The 14900-nt window shown below is 41.3% G+C and overlaps 1 protein-coding gene across 4 annotated transcripts in view; it reads right to left on the reverse strand.

Annotated features, from left to right (window-relative positions):
• The window catches only part of CDK14 (cyclin dependent kinase 14), a 505722-nt gene that overhangs the window by 376939 nt on the left and 113883 nt on the right, over window positions 1–14900 (reverse strand). Inside the window, exon 1 of one of the 4 annotated variants that reach the window (XM_043541222.1) lies at window positions 14099–14211. The exons of 1 other annotated variant lie outside the window; for it this stretch is intronic. The gene's annotated coding sequence lies outside the window, so the exon portion shown is untranslated. Of the gene's footprint in view, window positions 1–13514; window positions 13648–13765; window positions 13902–14098; window positions 14212–14900 lie in introns of those variants that run through there. 2 more of the 4 variants (XM_037890728.2, XM_037890729.2) reach the window with 2 other exon arrangements.

Consider the following 14900-nt stretch of genomic DNA (forward strand, 5'->3'; position numbering starts at 1 on the left):
CCACTACCAACAGAACCTTGGAGAACATCCTGGGGACTGACAAGAGGCCGAAAGGGAGTACTTTGGATTGGTAGTTGTGTTGGCCCAGCATGAATCTCAGGTAATGTCTGTGACTTGGTAGGATGGAAATGTAGATATACGCATCTTGGAGGTTGCAGGCCGAGAACCAAAATTCCTCTCTCTAATGCTGGAATAATAATCGATAGGGTGACCATCTTGAAACTTCTGCACCTTGATAGAGCTAGTGAGCACTCTGAGGTCCAATATGGGTCTCCAACCTCCCTTTTTCATTGGTATTAGGAAGTAGCAAGAGTAGAAGCCTTTGCCTTTTAGGTGCCCACGCATAGGCTCTATGGCTTCTATACCAAAGAGATGGTTCACCCCCTGGCCTAACGGACTCTTGTGAGAAGTGTCCTTTAAGAGGGATGGGGAAGGATTTTTGAGAGGAGGAGGAAGGAGACATCGATGGCGTATCCACCCTGGATGATCACCAACACCCATTTGTCAGGGGTTATCTGTTCCTGGGTGCTGCAGAACAGTTGACTGTCTCCGAAGGGATGGGTGGGGTTTTCCAGCATGAGAGGACAAGGAGAATGTTCTACGGTACCTTGACCAACCTGTCAAAACTGCCACTTCAAGGTGGAGGACTGAGAGGAAGTTGGTTGAGATCCCAACTGCTTTCGCCTGGGGAATCTAGGCTTCTTCCTCTGCGGCTTGTAAGATCTTTGTGACAAGTACTGAGATGTGTATTGTGATGAGCGGAACTTCAGTGGTGGCTGAGGACAGTACTTTCTTTTGTAGGCAGGAGTATAAATCCTGAGGGATCAAAAGAGTTACCCTAGAATCCTTCAATGTGTGAAGGGATGCGACTGTCTTCTCAGCACATAACTTCATCCCTTCAAAAGGAAGATCTTCCACTGTAGTTTGGACCTCTTTAGCGAAGCCAGATAAGTGAAGCCACAAAGCCTGTCTCACCACAATGGTCATGGAAATCAAGCATGCCACCATGTCAGTTGCATCTAGCACGGACCGGAGGGACATTTTAGCCACCACCTAGCCCTCGTTGACTATGGCCTTGAATTAACCCTTGTGAGAATCAGGAAGTTGCTCAATAAATAAACCAAGTTTTGTGTAGTCATGTTTTACCAACAAGGCTTGATAGTTTGCTGCGTGGAACTGGAGAGTAGCTAAGGAATATGCCTTCCTGCCGAACAGATCTAAATGTTTCCAGTCCCAGTCAAAGGAACTGATTGTGCACGCAGTTAACTCTAGGGGCCGCCAGCACCAATGATCAAATTGGGAGGCAGGTGGGAAAAGAGAAATTCCATGTCTTTTGCTGGCACGTAATATGGCCAAATAAAAATACAAACCAAGTAACAAAGAAAAACCTTCAAGGGAAGCTAAAATGAGCAATTCTAAAAAGAGTTAATGATCCGCGAACGGACACCTCTGTCTCTAGCCAGGGGTGGTTGAGAAGGAACTGAGGAGGGTCACCCATGTGTGCTAACTAGCCTCATGGCAGACAGGGAGCAGCACATGCAGGACTGACTACTACCAGAGTTCTCCGATCAGCAACTCACGGAGGCAGACACACCTACAGTGGAGCACCCATAGGGTTATTACTCAAAGAAGAATCACATTATTTCTTGAAATATCAAAAATATCCCTGAATATAAGATTCTGCATTTAAATTGCAGATTTCCAGGATGTATTTATCCCTGATATCACAGCTATCACTGACTAGTGTCTATATAGCTGCAAGAGCAGAAGGCATTAATTCGCACAGTTTCCCATCCGGACCTGAATTTTTCTTACTTCTAGAAAAGGCATTTTATTTTCCAATGTGCTTTAGCACAAAAAAGAAAATTTAGGATTAAACAGTCATCCCGATACTAAACACATCACTCTGAAATGGAGCAACTGGCCTTGCAACACAGCAGCCATGTCTGAGACCAAATAATGTATCACATTTAGTTATATGGCATTGCAGTGGTCCCTCGCTACTGGCAGACCACAAGTGACAGACTTATGAGGGGCAGCTCCAGCCCCTTGGGCGGGATGAAGCACAACTGTCTTTAGCCCCCAGCCACATGGCTGGGGCAGACAGCTACAAATAGTCTGTAGAGGGGCTCTGGCTCCCTCTGGGGGCAGAACCACAAATAGTTAGGGCTCTGGCCTGTGTTCAGAGATGTAGCAGTCTTATATAAGCCCAGGCCCTCAAGCAGGGCAGAGCAGCAAACACGTAGGGCTCAGGCAGGGGTGAGCACCCAATATAGTCTAGCGAGCTCAGGCAGGGGGTAGACTTTAACAGGCCTCCTGGACGAAGATGGGGAGGCTACCACTCCAGAAGTGGAGTGTCAGGGAGTAGGGGGACACAGGCCACAGGGGGACATAGGCATCCCAGCCCCCAGAGCCCTAACAGTAGCAGAGTGATCTGCCACTGGGTCAGCTGGGATTCCAGGCGCAACACCCTGACTCGCTGTCCGGCAGCAGAACTGGACTAGAGTCTAGTCCCCTTGGGCTACTTCCTACCACAGACTGGGTATAGGGTCCTGTGGTCCAAAGATCCCCTATCTCCTTGGGGTATTCAGCCACTGGTAGCTCCAGCACCTCCTCGGGGTCCTCATCTGCCTCCCCTGACAGCAAGGCGTCGGTCCACTCCGGAGCTAGGCCAGGTTCTTGCAGGGGCATCTGCTCCCTAGGAGAGGCGTCTCTCCTCTCCTGTGGCTCAGCAGCAACTGAGCTCCTGGGCTCTCCTTTTCTACTTCCTGTCTTGCCCTGGTACTTCCGGTGAGTGGGTGGGTTTGGCTCTGCCCACCCAGGGGAGTGTACTGTTCCCTCACACTCCAGTTCAGAGAGAGGCCACACTGCCTCACTGAAGGCATTTTTACAGCTAGATAGAAGGATAGCACCAGCAAATATCAAAACGACAACGGCACACTCTAAAAGGCAAAATAAAATGAGACAATAAATTAATACGCTTTTGTATAAATATTGGATTTTGACCTTTTCTGATGATGGAATGCGGTTTAGGATAGTTTTTGGAAGATTATTCAGTTTTGCGATTCACTCTTTTTGCAGGACAAGACACCAGCAAAACTCCTTCTGCCTGTGACCATATGTGGCTATTAGTAACTCCTGGGGGCAGCTCACACAATTCTCCAACTCCCCTGGAAGGCAGCAATAGAGGACACATTCACTGGTCCAGGAGTCTCTGTGATGGCAGCAGCACCAGCCTCAGCAGATTGCTTAATGTGGAGAAGAGGGCCTAACTGTTGGGATGAAGGCATGGGAGGCAAGTTGGAGTCACCTTGTGGAGCGAAGGGGAGGAACAATTACTGGGCTGTTCAACAGAAGCCGATGACAATTGTGAAGGGTAAGCAGATAGTACACTATTAGTGCTAGAATAAGAAAGAGTCAAAGAAACAGTTGATGGGTACAGGCGGGACTGGAAGTAGGCAGCAAGGGTGTTGATAATATATGAGGGGAAACACGGGATGGAATGAGGTTGGGTTAAAAATTTCGAGAAAGAGAAAAAATACCATTAAGGAAAAACCAAAGAGAACAAAATATAATTTCCAACAGAAAAGCATTAAGTAACTACAAGGCAGCAAATTGAGGTTATTATAAGGTCAGGGGGGAAAAGGAGAATTTTGATTCTGAAAGTAATAAACAATTTTGTGCTGCTTCCTTTCTCCACTCCCTTGTCTGTATGTTGTGCATTCATACGGTAAGCTGCTCATTACAGGGATAAATCTTATTCTAGGTGCTATTTAAATAAAACGATAGTAATAGGGTGCAGAGCCTCCCATCAGCCAGTTAAATGCACAAGGAAAGACAAATTTTGGAGTCTTATGCTGGGGATCTGATCGTATCATATAATCCTTATTGTACATATCCCTTCACAGGTGTAACAGAACAAACCTAAAGCAGCTTCTTTATCAATCTTCCTGTCATATCCCCATATCAAAAGCTTACTCCAGTAAGGATGGTTCTCTTTTTGAAGTCAAGGCTGCTGTTAAAACCCAATGTCTTTGTCATCAGGATGATTACAAATATAAGAACTGAAGTGCTGTTCAGAAGAAATTTTGAGCTGGAAGCTCTTACATTAATACTCCATTTTCACCTGAAACACTCCATCCAGCAGGTGTTGATTCTACTGAGAAAAAATTAAGTGGGCTCTACTGCATCACTGAGACAGGTGGCTCATTATCCCACCTATATGTAAGGGAGGTGGGATGGGTCCTCCGTGGGAGAGAGAGAGGATGCAGTGTGTGAGCTGAGCAGTCCTGAAGTAGGAATACCGGGATCAGCACAAAACCTGTTTTTCAGTTTGGCTGATCTTTGCTCTTTTATTGTTTTCTTTGTTAATAAAACCAGCCTTCTAGAAAGGGGATCAGTTTTACATTCGTACATGAATTGTAGTTGTAGAATAGGTTGGGAAATGAATCTGTTCATAATCACTATGTTTCTGCTGACATGGTAGATTTGTTAGGCTCTTCTTTGTGTTTCAGTGATTACCTCCCACTGATTTTGTTTGATAATTACTTCATTAAATCTGTTATGAAACAGTCATATTTTTTGGAATTTTCTAAGCGATATTAATGTAGTGCTAAATTATATTCGATTTCAACAGCTTTTCATATACAAGTTTATAACATTAAGAGAATTTACCTGTACATGTATAACTAACTATTAACAGCACGTGTTCAGCACTTGATTCAGGCAAATGAAGGACCCACTCATGCCAAGCAAATCAACTGCTGAAACCTTTTGATACATAGTACAATATACAGTTTGCTTTTGGGGTTGTTGGGGTTTTTTTTTTTTTTTTTTTTGGGGGGGGGGGGGGGAGTTGGCTGAGCTTTCAACGTAAATTATATGCATACATTTATTCTGCTAATGTAGTCTCTGAACATTAGTGCTGTCTACTGAATCTAAGCACAGGACAGAGAGCCAGGAATTATTGAATTTGTTTTCTCTCTATGCCAATTATTTGCCTTGTGATCTTGGACAAATTGTGAATCCTCATTTATAAAATTAGAATATATTTATCAGAGCAGGTGCAAGGTTTAAATAATGTTTGTGAAGCACTTTGAAAATGCACAGAACTATGCAAGTGCTAAGTATTAAAATTATGTAGATCTCAGTACCTCAACTTCATTTCAAAGTATGTGAAGTTTCAATACATGAAATTAAGCTGCTTCAGCAGTGTGCATGCCGCATATATACTAGCATTGCAAATGTGTAACAGAAAACAGAAATATAAGAGATAGCTTCTATACACCATTGCTGAGTGACCCATTAAGATCTGCGGTCTGTATTCTCCTCTGTAACCGTATGAACAGCATTTAAAAATAAAGGATTAAAAAAATGTATTTTCAAATCACTTTCCCAACCAAAAAAAAAGTGTTTTCTACTCAGCCTCCTGCTCCAACAGATGGCTACATGTGCAAATATGATTCAAATTCCTACACAGTTTTCCTTCCATTAATGCATTATTAATGGTTTTATATTAGTTAAATTATTAATTTCATATAAATCTTTCAGAGTTTAAAGATTTATATTATCTCTTCCAAGCCTCTCTTATGATCATGAAGTGGTTAAAGGAACAGACATAAAAATACAGTAGCTCCTCCAACACCCAGATATGCTCTCATTTAAGGGTGTTAACAGGGGAGTGCTTATTTTTGCTGGGATTCTGAAAATAACCACAATGGAGGGAGATTTTAAAAGGCATAAATGGCGATTAGGTACACAATTATTTTCAATGGGATTGGAGTGCCAAACTCCCTTAGACACCTTCGACAACCCCAGCCACTGTGCATACATCTCCATTCCTTTACTTCCACCACCATAAGGTACCTCTGGTCCAGAGTAGTAAGAAGATCAAAACATACTCAACTTGATTAGTTTAATGCCTGTTCCTGGAGCATTTGCTCTTGAAAAACTCCCACTGAACTGGGCCCTTTATTCATAAAATATATCCTGTATCCCTAATTTTTATGGCCAATGGCAAATCCCAACTGAAAATGTAGATAAAAGCATGGCCACAGGTCAGAGCCCTCCTATGGCTTATTAGTTACCCAACATCAAAACCTAGTGTTGACGTCAAAGCATTTCCTCAGCAAACAGAATAACTGGTGATTCAGTAAGCAAATCTCCTAAACCAAGAATTATGTTCTCCTACATGCGTCCTGTGCAGTAAATACCTAAGAGACTGTATATGGTCAATATTGTTCACACATTAACTGCAATGGCAATCGATGGGGCCCCCCAAAATACCAACTTGGTAAAGACTCTGCTCAACACAGGTTCTTGAGCCAGTGAAAACTTAGATTAAAGCTCAATTTGTGATTTAATAATAGAAAATAAAAAATCCTCACAGTCAGATACAAATCTGAATTAAAAAGGGATATTTTAATTAATAAGAATTATGTGCAGCAAAAAGAGCCTGACTCGGTCTGCTAAAATCAATGTGGGTCTTTCCATTCTCTTCAGCGGACTTTGGATCAGGGCATGAGTGCCTCCCAAGAAAAAAATCAAAGATTCCTATAGTCTAATGGTCTGATTTTTCTTTCTACTTCCTCCAGAATAGTTGACGGTATGTTGCTTATTTATTTCCTCCTCCTCCCCCTACAACTTCCTTTCCTACTACTCTCTCATCCTTTTTGCCTTCCCTTTATTCTTCTTTTCTTCCACTCTCTCTCTTTTTTGATGTTTTTAGTTGCCACTATGGAAAAGCTAAGAAGATGTAATGAATTTTATATCTTGATCTGATTATGTTTTCCAAAGCGTTAGCTCTACTGCCAAGAAAGCCATCTCTCCTGTTCTCACCACTGAGGTCAGCAGCTTCACAATTCCTCAGGAGCATAGCTTTGAAGAGAGGTCAATGCCACAATGAAAGTAGCGCTCCCTAAGCTACGTTGGAGGAGTTCCATGGAGGCCCCTTTAATATCAAACTCTGAGACCTTGGATTTGACCAGATATTCTGTGGGCACCCCATGTAGAGAGCTGAGCATCAAGGCTGTCAGCAGCTGTTGCTGAGGCAGCACGCTGTGTTATTCTGCATTAACTGATGCTCTTTTAATGCTGGAGTGCTCATTCATTGCTGCAGTGACTATTGTGGCCAGGTCTTTGTTTAATAGATGGGACCCAATCTTCCAGCTTCGTAAACGGAAGAAAGCATTCTTATGGTTGTCACTATCTGCATGTCCAGCAGGAATGAGGTCCCATGGGTGTGCACTGACTTCACAAGCTGGAGGCAGACTCCCTCACAGGAAGATGAGAAAATAGCACTTGTTATATCTTTCATGTGTTTCCGTACTCCCGCAGACATCACCTGCACTTTGCCAAGGTTCAGCTTTAGTCACTGCCTTTCATCCCGGTACTGATCTTGGCAAGCAGAAAGATACCTAGGAAAATGTTGCTAACTGGGTCACAGGTAAGATGATGAGAGCTGGACATCATACACACATGACTGGCAAGTGCATCCGTGGCTTCTCAACAATTTTCTCCCAAATGACTTCAAGTAGATGTCTAAGAAGACAGGGGATCCTTGAGGAAGGTTACAATTATCCCAGTAGAAGTAGGGTCATGACAAAACCTAAACCTAATTTCCCCATACTTATTTCCCCCTCCTGTTACTCACACCTTCTTGTCAACTGTCTGAAATGAGCCATCTCATTACCACTTTAAAAGTTATTTTTTCTCCCTTGGTATCCTGCTGTTAAGTGAATTGTCTCGTTAGACTGACCTCACACTTGGTAAGGCAACTCCCATCCTTTCATGTATTTATACCTGCTCTTGCATTTTCCACTCCATGCATCTGATAAAATGGGTTGTAGCCCATAAAAGCTTATGCGCAAATAAATTTGTTAGTCTCTAAGGTGCCCTTTGTTTGACCCTTTGACCGCACTCCTGTCCCTGTTGTTCATTAGTTGTCCCCCATAATTATTTGGTTTTCCAGGTCCTGTGGACCCCCCCTTAGGCTGGGGGCGGAATCCTTTAGCAGTGGGAGGGCAAAGTTGGGATCCACTTTCTGGATCCCAATAAGGCCACAAGGACTCCTCATTGTTTTATCCCAGTAGAGGAGACTATGACTATTTTACTCAGAACATTCAATCAGGAAACCTTGAATTTTCTGGTAGGAAAAGGACGGTTCCTGAATTCTGAAAATAACCTTAAAAAAAAAAGAGAGGGAGAGAAAAGGCATTGAAGTGGACTCTTAAATAACTAGGAAAAGATATGATTGAATTTTGATGAGCGTTTCTGAAATAGCTGAAAGAGACTGCATAAAGGCTAGGATGGAAAAAGGACTAAAAGAGTCATTTATTCTCAGGTTTGAACACAATTCAGAGTTCTGAGACTTTTCTACCCCAACTTAGCTCCTTTGAAACTGCATCTACCACTGCCTTTTTGGTCGGTTTTCATACCAGGACATTCATCTTCTGATCATAAAGTGGCCACAAAGTTTGAGCGTTCAGCTGCAGCTGCACAAATAACTAAAAGAAAGGTATCCATGTTTGTGTTTGAGTCTCACACATGTATATATCTATTTTTTTTTAAATAGGTGATTGTTCTCTACAATTTGGGATGCAAAATTAATGACCTGAATGCAATATGCTTCAGATTTGGAATGAAAAAATCTTAACAGAATTTTCCAGAAGCTTCTGCATATTTCTGTTGGCCTTGCAGTAACTTTCAAAGCAAAAAGGTGTCTGAAAAAACATAATACAATGGGTTTATCGGTATCTGATGTACTGCACTTTAAAGTAAAATTCCCCACAACCACATTACGCCCCCACCCATAACTAAGGATTCTGCTAGATGTTATAATGAAACCATAGTATCAGAGATTATGCTGAGTATCATGAACTCTGCAGTTTATCTTTTTTCTTTAACATAAAAAATGTAAAAAGGAAAGGTTTCAAACTGATGGTGGCTGCAATATGAGAGCTCAGCATGAATGAGCATAGCTGTAATCGCATAAAATTACTTCTGTGAAAGGTTTAAAAACGGTATATTTGCAGTCTGATTTCCTATAAAATTATATATTTCAAAAGAAGAGTAGGAGACAGTGCTGCCTCTTAGATTGTTTCTTTGGAAATACTTATTATGGTGGATTTATCACTGTGCTAAAAATCCACTCTAGAAAAATCTAGAATTACAGCAACTTGGAAAATTTATAAACTTGTCCCAAAGGCAATAATATATATACACAGTACAAGAAAATGGGAATGAAAAGCTAGATATTTACCGCAAGGTAAAGAAAGGGAAGAGAAACCATATATTTGAAGGAATCCTTTCACACTATACAAAGGACTAAGCTGATGTTTCAAGGGAGGGAAACTATTCGGATACGAATGGGGGAAAGGTAGCACGCTACTAATCAATAAAACAGCCCTCAGGAGTCTATCAATGAAATTGACTGACTTTCTAATAGAGAACCTTCCTCTTATTGCACTAAAAGAAAAGAAATGCTGGCTTCCAGCATTTTTCTAATACAATATAGACCTCACCTAAAGGAATTCTAGTTCAGAAAGCAAAATACATTTGACTTTAGAATTTAAATCAGGTGCTAAATCTTTCCCAAATCCAGTAATAGACTTTGGGGGCAGTTCCTAAGCATCACAGACTTTAGTACGTACCTATATTTTCATTAGATAAATCTAATGCTCTCATTTTCCTTTCCAGAAGTCTTGTGAGAGATTGATCAATCTGGATGAAATACCAACCATTACGGTGTGAGCTGCACTCAATGGAATTTTTAGGAGAACAATTGTTAATCAAACCAAGTTCATAAAATAGGCATGGCATAGCCTGGAACCCAACCTCAATCTCTTCTTGTCTTGCAAGAACTTTGCTGAGTGGAGAGGGGGTCTGACAAATGGTCTGAGAAGTATTCAAGGACTTTTTCTTTTATTTTGGACTACCAGGTGCTTTAGGGTAAATTCTGAGGCATTCCAGAAAGTCTACATTTTCAGATAGGGATTGTTACCATCTTATATTCTGCAAAGCTTAGCGACTTAAGATAATGTTGTCACAGGGACTGCTTGACAAATTGCGACTGATTACACCTGTTGACTAAAGGCAAAATGTGCTGCAAGCTACACCATGCAGGAGGCTTGCTGATTGAGCAAGGATTTTCCTTGATGATACCTGTAATAGTGGATTGCGCTAAAGCTTTGTGACTCTTTCTAGCAGCGTCTGAGCCAAATAAGGTTGTGAGTGGTTATGAATTTTTGTTCTGCAGAGTAATCAAAAGCTTTTTTAGAGTACTATCAATTCTCTTATGTATAGGGGTCTCAGGGAGACAAGAATTGTTCTAATGGCAGAGAACACTTACTTGCATGGGAAGCAACTTGCAGGTCCACTTTCAAAGAAGCTTCATGCAGATTTTGCTTTTATCTGGGGAGTCCTCAGCTTAGAGACATTGTTAGAAAAAACACTTTTAGAATCCCGAGTTTATCAGGGTTTACCCAGCAAGGTGAATTGGGACTATGCTTGTCTAAGTATTTTCCTTGTTGACTTTCAGGCCTTCTGAATGCTTCCTGGGGTGTTCTAGGGAGATTTTAGATCATCTAAGATCTAACTTTTTCAAGTTCTTTCTATCTGAATTCTGAGGAATCAAGGAAGAATCTGAAAAAATCCCCACTTTTTCCACAAATAATGGTATTATGGAAACAGTTCTCTTTACCATCCTTACCTCAGCTAATTAGAAGATTAACATTATCCTCTGATCACCCAGATCAGTGGTTTTCAAACTGCGAGTCGCAACACAGTATTGGGTCGCAGAATGTAAGGCACTGGGTCGCGGCGGCTCTGGTCAGCAGCGCTGATGGGACTTTCAATGGCCCGGTCAGCGGTGCTGCCAACTTAAGGCAGGCTAGGTCCTACCCTTTCTGACAACGCACTGCACCCTGGAAGCAGCCAGCAGCAGATCTGCTTCCTGGGGGGAGGGGGCAAGAGCTGCATGGAGCCACTTCCGCCTAGGAGACAGACCACCTGCTCTCTGCTTCTGGGGTGCAGCGCAGTCCACAGTGCCAAGACAGGCAGGAAGCCTGCCTTAGCACCCCTGCTGTGCTGCTGACTGGGAGCCACCTGAGGTAAGCCCATGCCCCCTCCCAAACCTGGAGCCCCCTCTCACCCCCAAACCCCTCATGCCTAGCTCCGTTGGGCCGCGGGCATCAACAATTTTCTTCAACTGGGTGGCCAGAAAAAAAACTTTGAAAACCACTGATCTAGATGGTCTTGACTTTTCCAAGAGGCTTACAAGTGATTATTTGGGGTGATGGGAAGTGGCCTGGAGAGGGAATGCCTTGGCATGACGAAGTGACTCATGTCAGGAAGCCCCTTAGTTTAATCTACTTGGAGAAGGACCTCATCTTTTCATTTGTTCAGAAGGTGCCTAACACCCTTTGGGCCATATAGCAATAAACTAAAATTAATAATTACAAGGCCAGAGTGATAAGGGAGCCTGAAGAGGTACCCTCTAATAGATATAGACTTATCTCACATGGTTACAAATGGGTTGTAACTATGTAATGGAGCCACACACTGAAGAACAGCTAGATAATCTTTATGAAGCATTCAGCAGTGTCTCTCCCTTAAACCATGCTTGTCAGACATATTCACGTTTCCCAAGTTATGTTTTTAACTTTTCTGCAGATTTCTCCTGTGTCTGTGTTAATTTGGAATCTGTGTTAACTAACCAACAGTTTAAGAAAACCACCACCAAGATTTTCATATAAAAAAGGTCTAAAATGCCCTTGGCTTAATTCTTAATCTCAAGAGTAAGAGCTTGAGAATCCAAGAAGAGGAAAATGTACAGATAGGTAACCTGCATTGAATGGAATTGCTGGTTTTATTTTCATATATGAAAAGATAAAGAAAAATCTTTTTTTAAGGAAATCTGAAAAACACTGAGTCTGCAATGCTGTTGTAGCCATGTCAGCCCCAGGATATTAGAGAGACAAGGTGGGTGAGGTAAGCTCGAAAACCTATATTCTCTCTCAAATAGAAGTTGATCCAATAAAAGGTATTACCTCACCCACCTTGTGTCTCTAAACATTGAGTCTGACAGAAAAGTTTAGGAGATGTAAAAACAGCGCCGTTATTCAGCGAATTGTTACACCACCTTTACCCTTCTTTACCATTTGCTCAAAGAAAAAAAAAATCCAAACCCTTCTTTAAAGTTTCTAGACTTTGCTTTCAGTTCGTTGAAGGAGTGAAACACAAATAGTCAGAACATTTGATCTATTACAGGGTAACGGAAACTTGTGGTGCATTTCTTATGCTGAGAATGGTAAATAGCAGTTTAACCCAGGGAAAATAGATCAGTCAAAATCAGCTTGTAGCTGAAGTAATTCTTTAAACAGAAATGCCTGAGATTATCCTCTTTCTGATACCTATAAGAATGTACATGGGGGTTTGAATACAGTGTGTAACAGGTAGTTTATATCACTCACATTTAATTCACATGTAATATAGTACACTGAGGAGAGAATCTTAAAGAACATATATTTTTAAGAAAAAGACACACCTAGAAAATAACTCTGAACAATTAAGATTTTATAGAATAATCTAGACATATGCCTAACTTGCCCCCCCCACTAAAGAATAACACCCACAATAATCTGCTACAAACCTAAAGAGTGAGTAGATATTAATACTGTGCTTCACCATCAAATTACTACTGTACTAGTTTTGCCACCCTCTACTGTATTTCTACAACTAATTTTTACCTGCATTACTTTATACAACATGTGAACGTTAGACATGCATTTCTGCTAAGATGAAATTCTGTTTTTGACATTATCTAAGTGTAAAAATATATTTACTGACTAAAATATACTATAGAACAGAAAAATGTTTTAGTTTCATTAAATTTTAGTTTAAAGTAAGTCTCTGGCTTGATGCAGAACTCAAAATATTACCTGTCAATTAATATCACCAACAATATTTCAAATTGCTATGCCATGTTATGGTTATGTTCTTATCCTTATTGCTTGTACTGCTCATAACCGAGTGAGTGGTTTTGGGGGGGTTTTATGAGCATGCTGCTGCCCCAAGCTTTCATACATGCTGAAATATTCTACAGCGATCTAAAATGCTGCCAACACACTTCTACACCAGCTATTCAAGAACGACCACTGACAATGACTACATTACTTTATAAACATGAAAACAACCAAATGGCTAACCAATCAAGAAGATACATTCCATATGACAGGTCAGCGTATTTCAAGATGGTTCATGGTATATTTTCCCATATTAAGCAAATCTCTAATTTACTAAAGACATATATTCCAGTCAGACCTATCAGGATACAGAGACTTGTTTGCAGAAATGAAAAAGTGGCTGGTCACGTCCTTCACTCACTTGTCCCAGAGGGCAGTCAGCCAAGCATACACCAGCAAAATTGTCTATATTGTCCTCTTTATACTATAATAAATAAGGCCGTTTAGGAGATCAATAGAGCAGTAGCAAAAAAAAGCATACCTTTTCCCTACCTTTTTACTGATATTTAGAAACCAAAAGCGATATTTAGGGAGTCTCACAAGGCTGTACGCTGAATAGCCTCATGTGGCATTCCGTGCTAACCACCACATTCATCTGTCTAGGCTTTCAGTGTTCAAAAAAACCCACCACTGACATGCACAGAATGAATCCTGCTCAAGTTGGAAGCATGTGATAACTCTGGCTCTGGTTTAACAGGAGATCCCAGCACTCAATCTAGTATTTTAAACAAACACCATCTTACCGTTTTGCTGCTGTTAGATTCAGGTCAGATTCACCTGCAACTCTTAAACATATCTCTAGCAACGTTAGTGTTTGCAGTCAGTCTCGGCTCATTCAGCAACTGAATTCACATCTTTCTGCATTAACAAGCTGAAATGGTACGGCTGTACTACAGCTAAGAAAGGGGGAAATCTAAAGCAGAAAACAAAGCAATCCCTAAAGGCAGGATAATCCCAGTAGAGCGTAATATAAAAAGTTACAGGTGAACACAGAGAGCAGAATTATTGCTGATGAAATTTAGACGGAGAATTATGTTCATTCTGAAAAGGTATTTTAAAAAATAGGATGGACTTGCCTGTGGAGTTCCCAGGAAGGCAGACTACCCAGGCTCTGCAGCAGCATTGCAGCCGAAGTAACCATGCATATGCTGTCTAGGCAATTTACAGCAGTGTCTTTTTGAAAAAATATTGATTTACAATGCAGTGCTGGTTCAATGGAACATAGAACTGGAGCCAAAATAGCTAATGATGATTTTATAGAAATACAGAAAAAACATTTAATCAAAAGAGTGCAACTCGTCGTGCCCAATTCAATTATTTCCCTAGTACAGAAGGAAATCAGTAGTGTCCTAGTGACAAATGATATTAAAACAATAATGAAGGGCATCTGGAAATGAATGCTAGGGATACTATGGCTCAATTTAATGCATTTATATATAGCTGATGTGCCTTGCGTATGCCGACCTCCTTTCCCATGGACCATGGAAAAATATCAAATTAAGCATCTCCAAAGTATGTAACTACCCAAATATGAACAAGTAATTACAGCTTTATAATTATCAACCTTAGCATATAATAAAGAATATATAAAAATACTTTCATCAAAGAATAACTAAGCAGCAGAGCATCTATGCTGAACTCACTGCTGAGCCTTACTGAGCCTGGGCGTGGTACGTGGGAAAAGAGGTCTGCATGGGCAAGGCACATCGACTATGGTACCTCAAAAAGGACACCAATTTCTCTGTATCCACTGCTCTCATAGCAACCCCTACTGGTCACTGGGTCTGTGTTTGGTACTGACTTCAAGGAAATCTCCCCCCGCCAGAGATTAGGAACTGCATCTTGGATTGACTGACAGAGGAAAGGGATTAGCAATAG

The sequence above is a fragment of the Chelonia mydas genome, chromosome 2 (genome assembly GCF_015237465.2).
Source record: "Chelonia mydas isolate rCheMyd1 chromosome 2, rCheMyd1.pri.v2, whole genome shotgun sequence".
NCBI classification, from domain to species: Eukaryota; Metazoa; Chordata; order Testudines; family Cheloniidae; genus Chelonia; species Chelonia mydas.